This window comes from Pristiophorus japonicus, chromosome 23 (genome assembly GCF_044704955.1).
Source record: "Pristiophorus japonicus isolate sPriJap1 chromosome 23, sPriJap1.hap1, whole genome shotgun sequence".
Taxonomy (NCBI): domain Eukaryota; kingdom Metazoa; phylum Chordata; class Chondrichthyes; family Pristiophoridae; genus Pristiophorus; species Pristiophorus japonicus.
This window is the reverse complement of record NC_091999.1, coordinates 19,829,386-19,849,889: the sequence shown is the minus strand read 5'-3', so window position 1 is coordinate 19,849,889 and position 20,504 is coordinate 19,829,386. Positions and strand designations below refer to the sequence as shown.

Here is a 20,504-nt window from a genome sequence, read left to right as displayed (position 1 = left end):
TTATCCAATGGATTTCTAGTCCATCTCCTTAACCACTCGGCCACGACTACTGTGTCGCTGCCTTTTTAAACGTTACTCAGAAAAAACTCAGCCATCCATCTCTGTGCAGCAGACGGCCAAAGACTCCTGAAAAATTCTCCGTTTGCTAAAAATCTGGACGAGGCAATCTCATCTACCTGTATTTTTACAGTTCTATATTGCTCTGGAACTTTTTAGTATGCATCTCTTCCAAGAAGCAGAAGTAAAATTCGACATCTTGAAACAACTGCCTCCCCGTCAGGGAATTGAACCCCGGCCTCCCGCGTGACAGGCAGGGATACTCACCACTATACTAACGAGGAACTGACAGATACCAGTTCTGTCAGAGCATGAATCGAGTCACTGTGAACAGAACTGGACACCATGAGAAGTCGACAGACACATTGAGAGACAGACAAACCGACAAACAGGGAGAGACAGACAGCGATAGAGGGACAACGAGAGTCATAAAGGGTGAGAGTGAGAAGGAGAGGCAGGCTGACTCTGAGAAAAAGACTCAAACATATACTTCTACAGAGATGTGTGTGTGTGATCTATTAAGAGAGAGAGGGAAAGAGTGAGAAAAAGACAATGATAAAGACAGTGACAAGGAGAGCGACATATCGAGAGAGAGCGATAGAGACTAAAACAGAAAATGATGGAAATACTTCTCAGCTTACAGTCAGGGACAAACAGAGACAGGCAAAGACATGAACAGACCGAAATGATGGGAAAGAGAGAGCCAGTCAGACAAAGAGTCTGAGAGAATCTCATTGGAACAGACGTGGGCACCGTGAGAAAGAGACAGATTGAGAGACAGAGACAAACAGAGTGAGTCAGACAGAGAGAGACAAAGACTCAAAAATACAAACACATACACAGCTCTCTGAAGAGAGAAAGAGGCAGAGACCGAGCGACACAGATACATTTCACAATTTCATTTCATTATCGGTTCAGAGTGTTACATAGTACAGAAGATTGGTGATTCAACCGATGAAAATCCATTATCACTGTTCAGAATGGGATGAAATCCGTGTTAAATTCAAGAAATACCAGGAGTGGGGATGAACCCACGCGGGAAAAACCCATTGAATTTTAAGGCCAACGCCTTAAGCACTCGGCTATACTGGTCCTGTGAGAGCTTGGATTCTATCTCTGTGAGAATCTGGGCTTCAACCCCAACCCCACATACAAACACATGCACATCGGCGTTCAGTGAGAATTTACCAACATTTTTAGCAATATTGACACGGGGGCAACTCTCCTATTATTTTTCGAGTAATGATCTTTGACCTTTCATATTCACCCGAGGGTGCAGACGGAGCTTCAATTGAACATTTCATTCGAAAGTCAACAGCTTCAACATTGCAAAATTCCCTAAGTGCTGCACTAGAGTGTTTGCCAAGATGATATGCTCAAGTCTCAGCTTGCGACTTGAACACACAAACTTCTGATTCAGTCGAGAATGCTGCCACTGAACCAAAGCCGATACAAAAGTTCACAACCGTATTATTTTCCCCAAGTCTTTTTTATAAGTTCCAGGGCATACCAAATTCATGGTGATTATTTCCACAGACAGTTGCACATACACAGAGACGTATATAGAGATAGACAGACATAGAGACACACACACACATAACCAAAAATTTAAACGAACCAACGGACATGCACAGAAACCTTAAACATCTCGAGGGATAGACAGGCTAAATCATTATTGTAACTTTGACTGTTGTTTGCGTTTTTCTATCCGTATGTATCGTGAATATTGCAGATTAATAAAAATGAGAATAAATGTCAGTGTTGAAAGGTGTGGGACGTTGTGGGACGTTATTCCATCTATCTCTGGATCAGTTTGACAGAGAACTGATTAAATTGGGAAATGCAATTCAAAATGCTGAGAATCGTCGTCGGCAGGATTCGAACCCTATAGGTAAAAACCCAATGAATTTCTAGTCCATCGTCTTAACCACTGGGCCACGACCACTGTGTCGCTAGCTTTTTAAACGTTACTCAGAAAAAACTCAGTCATCCATCTCTGTGCAGCAGACGGCCAAAGAATCCTGAAAAAGTCTCCGTTTGCTAAAAATCTGGACGAGGCAATCTCCTCTACCTGTATTTTTACAGTTCGATATTGCTCTGGAACTTTTTAATATGAATCTCTACCAAGAAACAGAAGTAAAATTGTATATTTCGAAACAACTGCCTCCCCGTCGGGGAATTGAACCCTATCTCCCGCGTGGCAGGCGGGGATACTCACCACGAAACGAACGAGTACGAGCTCTGTCAGAGCAGGAATCGAGCTGTGAACAGAACTGGATGCCATGAGAAGTCGACAGACACATTGAGAGACAGAGACAAACCGACAAACAGGGAGAGACAGACAGCGAGAGAGATACAACGAGAGACATAAAGGGTGAGACTGAGAAGGAGAGGCAGGCTGACTCTGAGAAAAATACTCAAACATATACATATACAGAGATGTGTGTGTGTGTGATATATTAAGAGAGAGGGAAAGAGTGAGAAAAAGACAATGATAAAGACAGTGACAAGGAGAGAGACAGATCGAGAGAGAGCGATAGAGACTAAAACAGAAAATGATGGAAATACATCTCAGCTTACAGGCAAGGACTAACAGAGACAGGCAAAGACATGAACAGACCGAAATGACGTGAAAGAGAGAGCCAGTCAGACAAAGTGTCTGAGAGAATCTCATTGGAACAGACGTGGGCAACGTGAGAAAGAGACAGATTGAGAGACAGAGACAAACAGTGTGAGTCAGACTGAGAGAGACAAAGACTCAAACATACAAACAAATACACAGCCCTCTGAAGAGAGAGAGAGGCAGAGACCGAGCGACACAGATACATTTCACAATTTCATTTCATTATCGGTTCAGAGTGTCACACAGTTACAGAAAATTGCTGATTCAACCGATGCAAATCCATTATCACTGATCAGAATGGGAGGAAATCCGTGTTAAATTAAAGAAATACCAGGAGTGGGGATGAACCCACGCGGGAAAAACCCATTGAATTTTAAGGCCAACGCCTTAACCGCTCAGCTATCCTGGCCCTGTGAGAGCTTGGATTCTGTCTCTGTGAGAATCTGGGCTTCAACCCCAACCCCACATACAAACACATGCACATCGGCTTTCAGTGAGCATTTACGAACATTTTTAGCAATATTGACACGGGGGCAACTCTCCTATTCTTTTTCGAGTCATGATCTGAAACCTTTCATATCCACCAGAGGGTGCAGACGGAGCTTCAATTTAACATTTCATCCGAAAGTCAACAGCTTTAACATTGCAAAATTTTCCAAGTGCTGCACTTGAGTGTTTGCCAAGATGATATGCTCAAGTCTCAGCTGTGCGACTTGAACACACAAACTTCTGATTCAGTCAAGAATGCTGCCACTGAACCAAAGCCGATACAAAAGTTCACAACCGTATTATTTTCCCCAAGTCTTTTTTATAAGTTCCAGGACATACCAAATTCATGGTGATTATTTCCACAGACAGTTGCACATACACAGAGACATATATAGAGATAGACAGACATAGAGACACACACATAACCAAAAATTTACACGCACCAACGGACATGCACAGATGCCTCAGACATCTCGAGGGATAGACAGGCTAAATCACTGTTGCAACTCTGACTGATGTTTGCGTTTTTCTATCCGTATGTATCGTGAATATTGCAGATTAATAAAAATGAGAAAAAATGTCTGTGTTGAAAGGTGTGGGACGTTATTCCATCTATCTCTGGATCAGGTTGACAGGGAACTGGTTAAATTGTGAAATGGAATGAAAAATGCTGAGAATCGTAATCGGCAGGATTCGAACCCTAGCTGGAAAAACCCAATGAATTTGTAGTCCATCGTCTTAACCAATCGGCCACGACTACTGCGTCTCTGCCTTTGTCGACGTTACTCAGAAAAAACTCAGTGATCCATCTCTGTGCAGCAGACGGCCAAAGAATCCTGAAAAAGTCTCCGTTTGCTAAAAATCTGGACGAGGCAATTTCCTCTACCTGTATTTTTGCAGTTCGATATTGCTCTGGTACTTTGTAATATGAATCTCTACCAAGAAACAGAAGTAAAATTGTACATTTCGAAACAACTGCCACCCCGTTGGGGAATTGAACCCCGGTCTCCCGCATGACAGGCGGGGACACTCACCACTATACTAACGAGGAACTGACGGGTACCATCGCTGCCAGAGCAGGAATCGAGCTGCGAACAGAGTTGGACACCATGAGAAGTCAACAGTGACAAACCGACAAACAGGGAGAGACAGACAGCGAGATGGAGGCAACGAGAGACAGAAAGTATGAGACTGAGACGAAGAGGCAGACTGATTGAGAAAAAGACTCAAACACTTACATGTACAGAGATATGCGTGTGTGTGATCACTAAAGCGAGAGAGGGAAAGAGGCAGAGAAAGACCTTGATAAAGACAGTGACAAGGAGAGACAGACAGAAAGAGAGCGACAGATCGAGAGAGGGACAAAGATATCAGCAGAAAATGATGGCAATTCCCAGCAGGTTAAATACAGGAACTACCAGCGACAGGCAAAGAGAGACAGACAGGTAGAGACATAGACAGACAGAGATGATGGGACAGTCAGAAGAGAGACTGAGCGAATCCAATTGGAACAGAACTGGTCACCGTGAGAAAGAGATAGACACATTGAAAAACAGAGACAAACAAGGAAACACGTAGAGACAGACAGCGAGATAGAGACAGAGAAAACAGAAAGTTTGAGACTAAGAGGGAGGGTCAGACTGAGTGGGACAAAGAGGCAAATACATACATACACAGAGAGGTGTTTGCGTGCTCCATAAAGAGAGTGAGGCAAATAATGATGGAATGACAAGAAAAAGACAGGGACAAAAAGAGAGACAAAAAGGGAGACAGATAGAGAGAAAGTCAGATAGAGAGAGAGACATCGAGACAAAAACAGAAAATGTTGGAAATACTCATCAGGTTAGAGATAGGGACGAACAGATTCAGGCAAAGACATGGACAGACAGAGATGATGGGAAAGAGAGAGACAGTCAGACAGAGAGTCTGAGAGAATCCTATTGGAACAGAACTGGACACCGTGAGAGAGACAGATTGAGAGACAGAGAAAAACGGAGAAACAGGGACAGACAGAGTGAATCAGAGAGAGGCAGACTAAGTGAGACAAAAACTCAAACACACAAACACATGCACAGCTCTCTAAAGAGAGAGAGATGCAGAGACTGAGCGACACAGATACATTTCACAATTTCATTTCATTATCTGCTCAGAGTGTCACAGATTTACAGAAAAATGCAAATGCAACAGATGAAAATCGGATATTACTGAGCAGGATGGGAAAAATTTTTGTTTAATTAAGGAATTACCAGGAGTGGGGTTCGAGCTTATACGAGTATAAAACCATTGGATTTTGTGCCCAACGACTTAACCACTCGGCCACCCTGGTCCTGTCAGCGTTTGGACTCTGTCGGTTTGAGAATCTGGCCTTTAACTCCATCCGCACAGACGCAAACATACACATAGGGTTTCAGTGAGCATTTGTGAACATTTTTCGTCATATTGACACGGGCGCAACTCTCCTATTCCTTTTCGAGTAAGGCTCTGGGAACTTTCACATCCACCCGAAGGTGCAGACGAAGCTTCCATTTAACATTTCATCCGAAAGTCAACAGATTCAACAAAGCATAATTCCCCAAATACTGCATTTGAGTGTCAGCCAAGATGATGTGCTCAAGTCTCAGGAGTGGGACTTACACACACAACCTCCTGATTCAGTCGAGAATGGAGCCAATAAACCAAAGCCAATACCAAAGATCACAACCGTATTATTTTCTCCAAGTTTTTTTAAAAGTTCCAGGACATATCAAATTCCATGTGATGATTTACATAGACAGTTGCACATACACAGACACATACATACAGAGAGACATACACAGAAAAGCACACACTCAATTATCAAAAATATACACGTATCAACATAGAAACATATAAATGAGTTGCAGGAGTTGGTCATTCGGCCCTTCGAGCCTGCACCACCATTCACTCAGATCATGGCTGATCATTCAACCTCAGTACCCCTTTCCTGCTTTCTCTCCATACACCTTGATCCCTTTAGCCGCAAGGGCCATATCTAACTCCCTTTTGAATATATCCAACAAACTGGCCTCAATAACTTTCTGCGGTAGAGAATTCCATAGGTTAACCACTCTCTGAGTGAAGAAGTTCCTCCTCATCCCGGTCTTAAATGGCTTCCCCCTTATTCTTGGACTGAGACCCTTGGTTCTTGAAATCCACAGCAACGGGAACATTCTTTCTGCATCTAACCTGTCCAATCTCGTCAGAATTTTATATATTTCCATGAGATCGCCTCTCATTCTTCTAAACTCCTGTGGATACCAGCCCAGTTGATCCAGTCTCTCCTCATATGTCAGTCCTGCCATCCCGGGAATCAAGCTGGTGAACCTTCGCTGTACTCCCTCAATAGCAAGGATGTCCTTCCTCAGATTTAGAGACCAAACTGAACACAATATTCCAGGTGTGGCCTCACCAAGACCCTGTGTAATTGCAGTAAGACGTCCCTGCTCCTATACTCAAATCCCCTAGCTATGAAGGCAAACATGTAATTTGCCTTCTTCATCGCCTGCTGCTACTGCATGCCAACTTTCAATGACTCATGTACTATGACACCAGATCAAGATATGCACAGAGTGCCTCAGACAAATAGAGGTATAGTCAGGCAGGGTCACTCTCGCTTTTTTGGCTGGCTTTTGCTTTTTCTAATCCGTGTGTATCGTGAATATTGCAGATTAATGAAAGATTGAAAAAATGTCAGTGTTGAAAGGTGGGGGATGTTATTCCACCGACCTCAGGATCAGTTTTGCAGAGACCTGGGTAAATTGTGAAATGGAAAGAATTGTAGTCTGCAGGATTCGAACCTGGCGACGAAAACCCAATGTATTTCTAGGTCATCGCCTTAATCACTGGGCCACGATTACTAGTTTGCTGCATTTTTAAATGTTACTCAGATAAAACATAGTCATCCATCTCTGTGCAGCAGATGGCCACCGAATCCTGAAAATGTTTCCGTTTGCTAAAAATCTGGAAGAGGCAATCTCCCCTTTCTGTAATTTTACTCTTCTATATTGCTCTCGAACTTTTTAACATGAATCTATACCAAGAAACAAAAGTAAAATTCTACATTTTGAAAAAGACTTCTTCCATCTGGGAATTAAAGTCTGGTCTCCTGCATAACAGGCGGTGATACTCACCACTATATTAACGAGGTACTGACGGATATGGGCTCTCTAGGAGCAGGAATCGAGCTGTGAACAGAACTGGACACCATGAGAAGTCGACAGGCACATTGAGACACAGAGATAAACAGAGAAACAGGGAGAGACAGACAGCGAGATAGAGACAGAGAGACAGATAAAGTGAGACTGAGAGGGAGAGACAGACTCAGTGAGAAAAAAAGTCAAGCACTTCCATAAACAAAGATGTGTGTGTGCTCTGTAAAGAGAGAGAGGGAAAGAGTGATAGAAATACAGAGATGAAGACAGGGACAAAGAGAGACACAGAGATAGACAGATAGAGAGATAGAGAGACAGATAGAGAGAAAGATTGAAATAAAAAGAGAAAATGATGGAAATACTCAGCAGGTTACAGACAGGGCAAAGAAAGACAGGCAGGCAGAGACATAGACAGAAGGAGAGAGACGATGGGAAAGAGAGAGACAGTCAGACAGAGAGGGATGATGGGGAAGAGAGAGCCAAATAGACAGGGAGACTGAGAGAATCCCATTGGAGCAGAACATTGACACCGTGAGAATGTAAGAGACAGATTGAGAGACAGGGACAAACAGAGAAACATAGAAAATAGGTGCAGGAGTAGGCTATTCGGGCTTTCGAGTCTGCACCACCATTCAATAAGATCATGGCTGATCATTCAGCTCAGTACCCCTTTCCTGCTTTCTCTCCATATCTCTTGATGCCTTTAGCCATAATGGCCATATCTAACTCCCTCTTGAATATAGCCAATGAACGGGCATCAACAACTCTCTGCGATAGGGAAATCCACAGGTTAACAACTTTCTGAGTGAAGACGTTTCTCCTCATCTCGGTCCTATATGGCCTGCCCCTTATCCTTAGACTGTGTCCCCTAATTCTGGACTTCCCCAACATCGGGAACGTTCTTGCTGCATCTAACCTGTCAAGTCCCGTCAGAATTTTTTATGTTTCTATGAGATCCACTCTCATGCTTCTAAACTCTAGTGACTACAAGCCCAGTCGATCCAGTCTCTCCTCATATGTCAGTCCTGTCATCCCGGGAATCAGTCTGGTGAACCTTCGCTGCACTCCCTCAATAGCAAGAAAGTCCTTCCACAGATTACGAGATCAAAACTGAACACAATATTCCAGGTGAGGTCTCTCAAAGGCCCTGTTCAACTGCAGTAAGACCTCCGTACTCCTATACCCAAAACTCCTAGCTATAAAGGCCAACATACCATTTGCCTTCTTCACCGCCTGCTGTAACTGCATGCCAACTTTCAATGACTGATGTACCACGGCACGCAGCTCCCATTGCATCTCCCCTTTTCCTAATCTGCCGCCGTACAGATAATATTCTGCCTTCGTGTTTTTGCCACCAAAGTGGATAACCTCACATTTATCCACATTATACTGCATCTGTCATGCATTTGCCCACTCACCTAACCTGTCCAAGTCACCGTGCAGTCTCTTAGCGTCCTCCTGACAGCTCACGCCGCCACCCTGTTAGTATCATCTGCAAACTTGAAGTTATTACACTCAATTCCTTCATCTAAATCATTAATGTATATTGTAAATAGCTGGGGTCCTAGCACTGATCCCTGCAGCATCCCACTAGTCACTGCCTGCTTTTCTGAAAAGGACGCGTTTATCCCGACTCTGTGCTTCCTGTCTGCCAACCAGTTCTCTATCCACGTCAGTACATTACCCCCAATACCAGGTGCTTTAATTATGCACACCAATACGTGTGTGGGACCTTGTTGAAAGCCTTTTGAAAGTCCAAATACACCACATCCACTGGTTCCCCTTGTCCACTATACTAGTTACTTCCTCAATAAATTCCAGAAGATTTGTCAAGCTTGATTTCGCTTTTATAAATTCATGCCGGTTGGATTGATCCTGTCATTGCTTTCCAAATGCACTGCTATTTCATCTCTAATAATTGATTCCTACATTTTCCCCACTACTGATGTCAGGCTAACCGGTCTATAATTATCCATTTTCTATCTCCCTCCTTTTTTACAATGTGGTGTTACATTAGCACTCTCCAGTCCATACGAACTGATCTAGAGTCCATGGACTGTTGGAAAATGATCACCAATGAATCCGCTATTTCTAGGGCCACTTCCTTCAGTATTTTCCAATGCAAACTATCAGGCCCCGGGGATTAATGGTCTCCAATCCCATCAATTTCCCTAACACAATTACCTGACTAATAAGGATTTCCTTCAGTTCTTCCTTCTCACTTGATCCTCGGTGCCCTAGTATTTCTGGAAGGTTATGCGTGTCTTCCTTCGTGAAGATAGAACCAAAGTCATTGTTCAACTGGTCTACCATTTCTTTGTTCCCCATTTTCAATTCACCTGAATCTGACTGCAAGGGGCCTACGTTTCTCTTCTCGCATCTGTTTGTCTTCACATATCTATAGAACATTATTATGTTTCCAACAAGTTTTCTCTCATAATCTATTTTCCCCCTCCGAATTAAACCCATGTCCTCCTCTGTCTCCCAGTCCTCAGGTTGCGGCTTTTTCTGGCCAATTTATATGCCTCTTCCTTGCATTTAACACTATGCTTAATTTCCCTTGTTAGCTACGGTTGAGCCATCTTCCCCGTTTTAATTTTACTCCTGACAGGGAAATACAATTGTTGAAGTTCATCCATGTGATCTTTATATGTTTGACATGACCTATCCACCGTCAACCGTTTAAGTATTATTTTCCAGTCTATTCTAGCCAATTCACATCTCATACCATCGAAGTTACCTTTCGTTAAGTTCAGGACCCAAGTCTCTGAATTAACTGTGTCACTCACCAATTTAATAAAGAATTATACCTTATAATGGTCACTCTTCCCAAGGTGCATCGCACAACAAGATTGCTAATGTGTCCTTTCTCATTACACACCACCCAGTCTAGGATGGCCAGCCCTCTAGATGGTCCCTCGACATATTGGTCGAGAAAACCATCCCTAATACAATCGAGGAAATCCTCCCCCACCGTATTGCTTCCTGTTTGGTTAGCCCAATCTGGAGCAAGGTCGCCCTTGTTAACTGCTGTATCTTTATGGCACGCATCCCTAATTTCTTGTTTGATGCTCTCCCCAACCTCACTACTGCTGTTTGCTGATCTGTACACAACTCCTCGAGCGTTTTAGTCCCTTTGATATTCCGCAGTTCCACACATTCATGTTCCACATCATCCAAGCTAATGTCGTTCCTTACTATTGCCTTAATTTCCGCTTTAACCAGAAACGCTATCCCAACACCTTTTCATTTCTGTCTATGCTTCCTGAATGTTGAATTCCCAGCCTTGGTCACCGTAGAGCTATGACTCCGTCATGCCAATTATATCATATTCAGTAACTGCTGCTTGTGCAGTTAATTCCTCCGCCTTATTACGAATACTTCTCGCAATGAGGCACAGAGCCTTCAGGCTTGTTATTTTAATACATTTTGACCCTTTATAATTTTGCTGTAAAGTGGCCCTATGTGATTTTTGCCGTGGGATTCTCTGCCCTCCACCTTTACTTTTATTCTTTCGCTTCTGCGCCCATTCTACTTCCCTCTGTCTCGGGTCGCCCTGCCATATTACTTTAAACATGCCCCAACACGAGCAAACACTCCCCCTTGGGCATTGTTTCTGGTCCTGCCCAGGTGCAGACCTTCCGGTTTAGTTCTGATCCAACCTCCCCCAGAACCGGTTCCAAAGTCCGAGGAACTTAAATCCCTCCCATCTGCACCACATTTCAAGTCACATATTCATCTGAGCTATCCTGCGATTCATGCTCCGACTAGCAGGTGGCACTGGTAGCAATCCTGAGTTTGCGACCTTTGAGGTCCTACTTTTTAATTTAACTCCGGGCTCCCTGAATTCAGCTTGTCGGTACTCAGACAGAGTGAGTCAGAGAGTGACAGAGATTCAAACACATAAAGATATACAGGGCTCTCTAAAGACAGAGAGTGAGAGGCACAAATACATTTCACAATCCCATTTCTTTGTCAGTTGAGAGTGTAACAGAGTTACAGATTCAACAGAAGCCATTCGGGTATCACTGAGCAGGATGGGAGAAAATCGGTGTTAAATTCAAGAGTTACCAGAAGTGCGGTTCGAACCCACGCGGGTATAAAGCAATTAAATCTTAAATGCAATGACTTATACACTCGGCCATTGTGGACTTGTGAACCTTCACATTCTGTCTCTGTGAGAATCTGGGCTTGAGCTCCACCCTCACAGACACACGCAGATACACAGGTTTTCAGTGAGCATTTCAGAATGTTTATATAAAAGTGACACGGGGGCAACTCACTACTCTTTATCGAATAATGCTGTCGGAACTTTTACATTCACCCGAGAGAGCAGACGGAGCTGCAATTTAAAATTTCATCCGAAAGTCAACAGCTTCAACAATGCAAAATTCCCCAAGTGCTGCACTTGAGTGATATGCTCAAGTCTCAGGAGTGGGACCTGAAGTCGAAAATGTTGCCGCTGAACCAAAGCTGATATCAAATGTCACAACCGTATTATTTTCCCCAAATCTTTTTGAAAAGTTCCAGTACATACCAAATTCATGGTGATGATATCCACAGACAGTTGCACATACACAGTGACATACATACAGATAGACAGACACAGAGACACACACACACACACATAACCAAAAATATACACGCACCAACGGACATACACAGAGTGCCTTAGACATATAGAGGGATAGACAGGCTGAGTCACTGTCGCTAATTTGGCTGATTTTTGCCTTTTTCTATCCGTATGTATCGTGAATATTGCAGATTAATAAAAATGAGAAAAAATGTCAGTGTTGAAAGGTGTGGGACGTTATTCCACCTAACTCAGGATCAGTTTTGCAGGGATCTGGTTAAGTTGTGAAATGAAATGAAAAATGCTGAAATCGGTGCTCGGCAGGATCGAACCGCCGCGCGGAAACCCCAAGCAGTTTTTAGTCCATCACCTTAAGCACTCGGCCACGAATACTAGGCTTTTGTGTCGTTAAATGTTAGTCAGATAAAACTCAATCATCCATTCTCTCTGCATCAAAACGCCACAGAGTCCTGAACAAGTCTTCGTTTACTAAAAATCTGGAAGAGCCAATCTTCTTTGCTGTATTTTTACTCTTCTGTGTTGCTCTGGAACTTTTAATATGAATCTATACCGAATAACTGAAGTACAATTCTACATTTCGCAAATGCTTCCTCCCGCGTGACAGGCGGGGACACTCACGACTAAACTAACGAGGTACTGAAGGGTGTAGATTTTGAGACAGCAGGAATCTAGCTGTGAAAAGAACTGGACACCATGAGAAAGAGACAGACACGTTGAGAGACAGACACAAAAAGAGAAACAGGGAGAGACAGACAGCGACTAGAGAAATAGAGAGAGAGCAAGTGTGAGAGTGAGAGGGAAAGGCAGACTGAGTGAGACAAAGACTCAAACACACACATACACAGAGAAGTGTGTGTGTGCTTCATAAAGAGAGGGAGGCAAACATTAATGGAAAGCCAGAGACATAGACAAAAACATGGACAAAGAGAGCGACAAAGAGAGAGAGGGATAGTGAGAGAGAAGAAAGAGAGAGAGAGAGACAGAGATAAAAACAGAAAATGATGGAAATATTCAACAGGTTAGAGACAGGGTCGAACAGAGACAGGCAAAGAGAGACAGACAGGCAGAGACATAGACATACAGTGATGATGGGAAAGAGAGAGACAGTCAGACAGAGAGACTGAGAGAATCCCATTGGAACAGAACTGGACACTGTGAGAAAGACACAGGCAGATTGAGAGACCGAGACAAACAGAGAAACAGGCAGAGACAGAGTGAGTCAGAGAGAGGCAGAGTGTGGGAGACAAAGACTCAAACACGCAAACACATGCACAGATCTCTAAATAGACAGAGGTAGAGAGTGAGGCAGAGACTGAGAGACACAGATACTTTTCCCGATTCCATTTCTTTATCGGTTCAGAATGTCATAGAGTTACAGTAAAATGCAGATTCAACAGATTCTTACAGCAGTTGTACAGGGCCTTGGTGAGGCCTCACCTGGATTATTGTTTTCAGTTTTGGTGTGCTAATCTGAGGAAGGACATTCTTGCTATTGAGGGAGTGCAGCGAAGGTTCACCAGACTGATTCCATGGATGGCTGGACTGTCATATGAGGAGAGACTAGATCAGCTGGATTTTTATACATTGGAGCTCAGAAGAATGAGGGGAGATTACATAGAAACATAAAGATTCTGGCGGGACGGGACAGGTTAGATGCGGGTAGCTTGTTCCCAATGTTGGGGAAGTCCAGAACCAGGGGACACAGCCTTAGGCCAGCCATGTCAACGTGGTGCCAAATATATCATATTCATTAATTGCTGCCTGTGCAGTTAATTCGTCCACCTTACTCCGAATACTTCTCGCATTAAGGCACAGAGCCTTCAGGATTGTCTGTTTAACAATTTTGTCCCTTTAGACTTTTGCTGTAACGTGGCCCTTTTTGAAAGGAATGAAAGGGTGTATGCGGTTACAGGAGGATGTGAGGGGAAACAAACAAAATACGAGGGGAAGAGTACATCCGCGATGGACCAGTATGAGATCAAAAAGAATGGAAATATAAGGGTAATATCTTTATCCGTGTGCCGGAGAGAAGGAAGCCTAACTATGGGTACTCACCCAGTGGGAGACGGGAGCAAGGATAGCTGCCGGTTTAACAATACTACGGAAGGATGTGTCATTGGAATAAACCCTGACTGAACCGAACCCACACATTACACCTATCAAGGGCGAGGAAAATATTGCGTGGTAACACGCCTGGGAACTTACGTTACTCCAAAACTGTCGGTGGCAATGGGAAGAGCACGCATGACATGCCAGGAAGAACATGACATGAAATATAAGCGATGAGATTGAGCAAAATATTGAAGTTTACATGTAAGAGCAAGCACAATCCATTCCCCTGTTACTTGAAGGTTTAACTGAGCTTAAGAAATAACGTTAAAATATATTTAGAGCTGAGGGATAAAGCAAAAGTACTGGACAGTGAAATAAAGGATAAACTGAAAAACCCGCCTTGGTACTTGAGATTATACATCCCTGGATAAGGATCCTTTCACGTAACCTAGTGGCAGTACAGATAGTAATAGCCTTGAGTTATTTGGTGATGTTATGTAAAAAGTGCAAAGAAAGGCGAGGCTTGCCCGAGCAAATTTACAAGATAGGGATTAGAATTATATCCCATGTGTTAGTCCTAGTGCAGCTGATAGTGGTGTTGATGCGCCTGGGAGACTGTGCAGGCAGATTCAAGAGACGCAGAAAGAAGAGATTGGCCAAGGCCCGTAACCAAGAATGCAGAAAGCCTTTGCTAGATCCAAAGAAGGTTAATCAAACAAAAAGACGGCATGAATACCTGATCTGAGTCGTGAGTGTCCCAATCCTATCGGCTGATCAACGAAACCGAGGCGGGAGACACACGAATCAAGACAGGATAAGGCAGGGAAAGGAAAATTGTTGTTCATGGTGGGATATTTTTAAGGGCTGGTCACCTAAAGGCATGATAGGGAGGCGAATGACTTTGTAACGCGTTAGGGAAACAACCAAGACCCCCGAGCTTATGCACTGTCTGCACAAAAAGAAATATAAGTGGCGTGCCAATATCCCAGGGAAATGGTCAGGGGTAGTATGTAAAGACTCCGCAAAATACGGAACTACGAGCGATCCCAGGGATATGGACTTGATATCACCATTTCCAGAAGATGGCTCAGAACGTATGTAGAAATAATCAGGGACCAAAAGGAGGGACTGAAAGGGCACATTACAAATTGTAATTACAATTAATAATAATAATTGCGATGTTTTAAAATGGAGTTAACAGGTTTTTAAAATGGAACCCACAGCCTGTTTTTCAGACTGTGGGAAGCATTTGTGGGATGCCTTCCACAGAGGAGCAGATGTTCCAATCCATAGACCAAAAGGAGCTGAGCACGGACACAGATAACATAGAATTTCAATTGTATAACAAGATAAGAGTTAAATAAAAAGAATCACAACAACATGTATTTCGAATTACCAATTAAGGCATATAGAAGCCACATTGAAGAAAGCACTATTCCAATCAATCATGTAATAATCAATCAGCATGTATTAATTGTAACTTGCATAATTACGTAATACTATAATCTGAAACTGTAAAAATTAAGATGTCTCTGGCAGTATCTTCGAGCATTCCTTCAAGGATTGCTCCCCTGCCGGCTTGTATTAATAAAACCTGCGTTTACTTTAAGGCTAACGGACTCAGAGTGGTGGTTTGAAGTTAACCCTAACAAGGTTAGAGAGATAGGGAGAGGTGCAGGGGCTCTAGGAGGTTAGAGAGATAGGGAGGGGTGTACGGCTGGAGGAGGTTAGGGAGATAGGGAGAGGTGTAGGGGATCGAGGTGGTTAGAGAGATAGGGAGGGGTGTAGGGCTGGAGGAGGTTATAGAGATAGGGAGGGGTGTAGGGCTTGAGGAGATTACAGAGTTAGGGAGGGGTGCAGGGGCTGGAGGATGTTACAGAGATAGGGAGGGGCGGGGTCATTGAGGGATTTGAACATGAGGCTGAGAATTTTAAAATCAGAGCCTCGCTGGGGCCGAGGTGGGAGAAGTGCAGGAACACAACCCCCTCACTACCTACCCTGCACTAACCCCATAATCTGTTCAGTCACCTGCAGTTCCAGCGATACTCCTCCCCCACTCACTGCCTCACTTAAAGCTTATCTCCCATTGACAGTCCGTGTGAGTGCCTTCGTTGTCCCAGAATTGCTCCCCGTGGACACCGACTGACCTTCCCCGTGCCTCCGCCGCCCTCCTCCTGTTCCTTGACGGCCGACAAATTCAGGTTGTGTTCCAGTCAGCAAGCAAAATATCAGGGGCGGGACGGGGGCAGGGTTCGTGAAAATTAAAACACGTGGAGGCCGAAGGAAGGGGCTTGGGGTGCCATGTCCGGCCCGTATGTTTGACACTCCTGATCTACACTGTCAAGCTCTGTAAGAATTTTGTATGTTTCAAAATGAGATCACCTCTCATTCTTCTAAACTGTGGAGAATATAGGCCTAGTCTACTCAATCTCTGCTCACAGGACAATCCTCCCATCCCAGGAATCAGTCTGGTGAACCTTCGTTGCCATCCTCAATGGTAAGTACATCCTTCCTTGGGTAAGCTGCCAAAACTGTACACAATAATCCAGATGTAGACTCACCAGGGCCCGATATAATTGCAGTAAGAGCAAGTTATTATTTAAAGGGAGAAAGATTGCAAGGTGCCGCAGTACAGCAGGACCTGGGGTTACTTGTGAATGAAACACAAAAGGAAAGTATGCACGTACAGCAAGTGATAAGGAAGGCCAATGGTATCTTGACCTTTATTGCAAAGGGGATGGAGTATAAAAGCGGGATACTCTTGCTACAGCTAGAAAGGTTTTAGTGAGCCACACCTGGAATACTGCGTTGATTCCGGAAAAGAGGTGTTGACTTATGAGGAAAGGTTGAGTAGTTTGGGCCTCGCCTTATTGGAATCCAGAAGAATGAGGGGTGATCTTATCGAAACGTATAAGATTATGAGGGGGCTTGACAAGGTGGATGGAGAGCGATGTTTCCACTAATGGGGAGACTCGAACTAGAGGGCAAGATCTTAGAAGAAGGGGCCACCCATTTAAAACAGATGAGGAGGAATTTCTTCTCTCAGAGGGTTGTAAATCTGTGGAACTTGCTGCCTCAGAGAGTTTTGGAAGCTGGGACATTGAATACATATAAGACAGAAATAGTTTCTTAAATGATAAGGGGATAAGAGGTTATGGGAATGGGCGGGTAAGTGGACATGAGTCCATGTTCAGGTCAGCCATGATCTTATTGAATGGCAGAGCAGGCTCGAGGGGTCGTCTGGTCTACTCCTGTTCTTATTTCTTATGTTCTTATGTTTACTAATGTCCACAAATCCTCTTGTAATAAAGGCCGACATACCATTTGTTTTCTTAATTGCTTGCTGTGCCTGCATATTAACTTTCAGTGATTCGTGTACAAGGCCACCAAGGTCCCTCTGAATAATAACATTTCCCAATCTCTCACCATTTCCAGAAGCTGTTTCCCGGCCACTTTGGCTAAATCACATCTCGGCTTAGTACAATTGGCTTTTCCCCCAATTGAGAACTTTTATTCCTGTTCTATCTTTGTCCTTTTCCATAACTACCCTAAATCTAACTGCATTACGATCACTAGCATCAAAATACTGTCCCATCGATACCCCTTCCACCTGCCCAGCTTCAGTCCCTAATACTAAATCCAGAACTTCCCCCTCTCGTGTTGGGCTTGCTACGGACTGGCTAAAAAGTTCTGCTGGTTGCTGACCCCTCTGCGAAGGGAAATAGGTCCTTCCTCTCCATGCTATCTAGGCCCCTCATAATTTTATACACCTCATTAAGATCTGATCTCTACCTCCTTTGTTGTAAAGAGAACAACCTAAAAGAGGGTTGTTGGGCTGGAGGAGGTTAAAGAGATGTGAAAGGGTGAGACCCTAGAGAGGTTTGAACAAGAGGATGAGTATTTTATTGGCTGATGCCACCAGCCATCTCGCCAAGCACAGAATATAACTCACTAACAAGAGGAAGGATGTTACTTTAACTACTACGAATGCATAATGCGGGGACCTCAATCTCTATCCCTTTAACTAACAGTGACATGGAAAGAGGGAAATTAATAACCTTTAAACACCTGGTCCACGTGGCACTGAAGCGTCTGAAACTCATAATAGGAACTCCAGGAAAACAAAATATTGAAAGATTTGAAACTGTTTTGATGACAAAAGAAATCTCGATTTAACATTTAAAAGCGAAATTGTTTAACAGTGGTTGACACAGACTCACCCGATAGACCGACTCAGGATCCACCCCTCAAGCACAGCGATTGGTTGCAGAACACGCTGCTCCCTGGGCACTCCGGCCTCTGACCTTTCTTCCTGGTAGTTCCCAGGGCAATCAATCACCACTCGCCAACATTACGCTGCCAGATTAAGCTGAGGGGCTCGAAGGAAGTAATAAAATGAGGCTGTGAATCTGAGTTATAGAAACTGTGTGATTGAGAATTAAAAAGAAAACTGCGCACTGCAGGAAGATATCAATGTACTGGTCAGGGGGACAGAAAAGTGGCAAATGGTATTCAATCCGGATAGGTGTGAGGTAATGCATTTGGGGAGGTCTAACAAGGCAAGGGAATATAGATTAAATGCTACGACACTGAGAATTATAGAGGAACAAAGGGACCTTGGAGTGTAGGTCCACAGATCCCTGAAGCTGGCAGGCCAGGTAGATAAGGTGGTTAAGAAGGCATATGGAATAGGTGCCTTTATTAGTCGAGGCATGGAATACAAGAGCTAGGATGTTATGCTTGAACTGGTTAGGCCGCAGTTGGAATACTGTGTGCAGTTCTTGTCACGATATTACAGGAACGATGTGATTGCACTGGAAAGGGTACAGAGGAAAGTTATAAGAATGTTACCTGGACTGGATAATTTTGGCTATGAGGAAAGATTGCAGATGCTGGGTCTAGTTTCTTTGGCACAGACGACATTGAGGGGAGGCCTGATGAAAGTGTAATTAAATTATGAGGGGCCTGGATAGAGTGGATAGTAAGGATCTGTTTCCCTTGGCAGAGGAGTCAACAACAAGGTGGCATAGATTAAAAGTAATTGGTTCAGAGGAGATACGAAGGGAAATGTCTTCACCAGAGGTTTGTGGGGTCTGGAACTCTCTGCTTGAAAGGGTGGTAGAGGCTGAAAACCTCACCACATTCAAAAAATATTTGGATGTGCACTTAAAGTGACATCACCTACAGGGCTACGGACCGAGAGCTGTAGAGTGGGATTAGGCTGGACAGCTGTTTTTCGGCCGGCACGGACACGGTGGGCTGAAATGGTCTCCTGCCATGCTGTAAATTTCGATGATTTTATGATTAATGACCTAGTCGAAGGGACCGAGTGTAGTGTATCCAAATTTGCTGATGATACAAAACCAGGTGGGACAGTAAGTTGTGAGAACACAAGAGTCTGCAAGAGATATATATATATAGACTTTGAGTGGGCAGTAAGGTGGCAGATGGAGTATAATGTGGGGAACTGTGAGGTTATTCACTTTGGTGGGAAGAATAAAATAACAGAATATCTTTTAAATTATGAGAAACTTTTAAACGTTGGTGTTTAGGGAGAATTGGGGTGTCCTCCTGCAAGACACACAGAAAGTGAGCATGCAGGTACGCAAGCAATAAGGAAGGCAAATGGTTTGTCATTTATTGCAAGGGGTTTGGAGTATAAGAGTAAGGATGTCTTGCTACAATTGTATAGGTCATTGGTGAGACCATACCTGGAGTACTGGGCACAGTTTTGTTCTCCTTATCTAAGGACGGAAACACTTGTTTTGGAGACGGCGCAACAAAGGTTCACAAGATTGATTCCTGGGATGAGTGGGCTGTCTTATGATGAGATAGTGTGTAGAATGGGCCTATACAGTCTCGAGGTTAGAATAATGAGAGGTGATCTCATTGAAACATACAAGGTTCTTAAGGGGGCTGACAGGTTAAATGCTGAGAGGTTGATTCCCCTGGCTGGAGTGTCTGGAACTAGGGGGCACAGACTCAGGATAAGGGGTGGCCATTTCATACAGCGATAAAGAGGAATTTCTTCACTCAGAGGGTTGTGAATCATTGGCATTCTTCCACCAGAAAGCTGTGGATGCTCAGTCTATTCAAGGTTGAGCTAGATCGATTTTTGGACTCGAGGTGAATCAAGGAATATGGAGATCAGACAGGAAAGTGGAGTTGAGCGCGATGATCAGCCATGATCTCATTGAATGGCAGAGCAGGCTCGAGGGACCTTATGGCCTACTCCTGCTCCTATTTCTTATGTTGACCTCCAGGGGGCTCTAGATTTATTAGTCCCACCTTTTTCTTTAAAGTAACATACTTCCTCTGAACCCTCATTATCTCCTCCTTGAATGTCTTCCAGTGCTCTGAGACTGATTTAACTTCAATATAAGAACATAAGATTTCAGAGCAGGAGCATGCCATTCGGCCCCTCAAGCCTGCTCTGCCATTCAATGAGATCATGGCTGATCTTCAACCTCAGCTCCACTTTCCTGCACTATTCCATATCCTTTGATTCCTTTAATGTACA

The 20,504-nt window shown here is 43.8% G+C and overlaps 1 non-coding gene across 1 annotated transcript; it reads right to left on the bottom strand.

Annotated features, from left to right (window-relative positions):
- Positions 1-269: 269 nt before the first annotated feature.
- trnad-guc (transfer RNA aspartic acid (anticodon GUC)) lies at positions 270-341 on the bottom strand. The gene has a single exon. It is a non-coding gene; the product is annotated as a tRNA-Asp (tRNA).
- Positions 342-20,504: the final 20,163 nt, after the last annotated feature.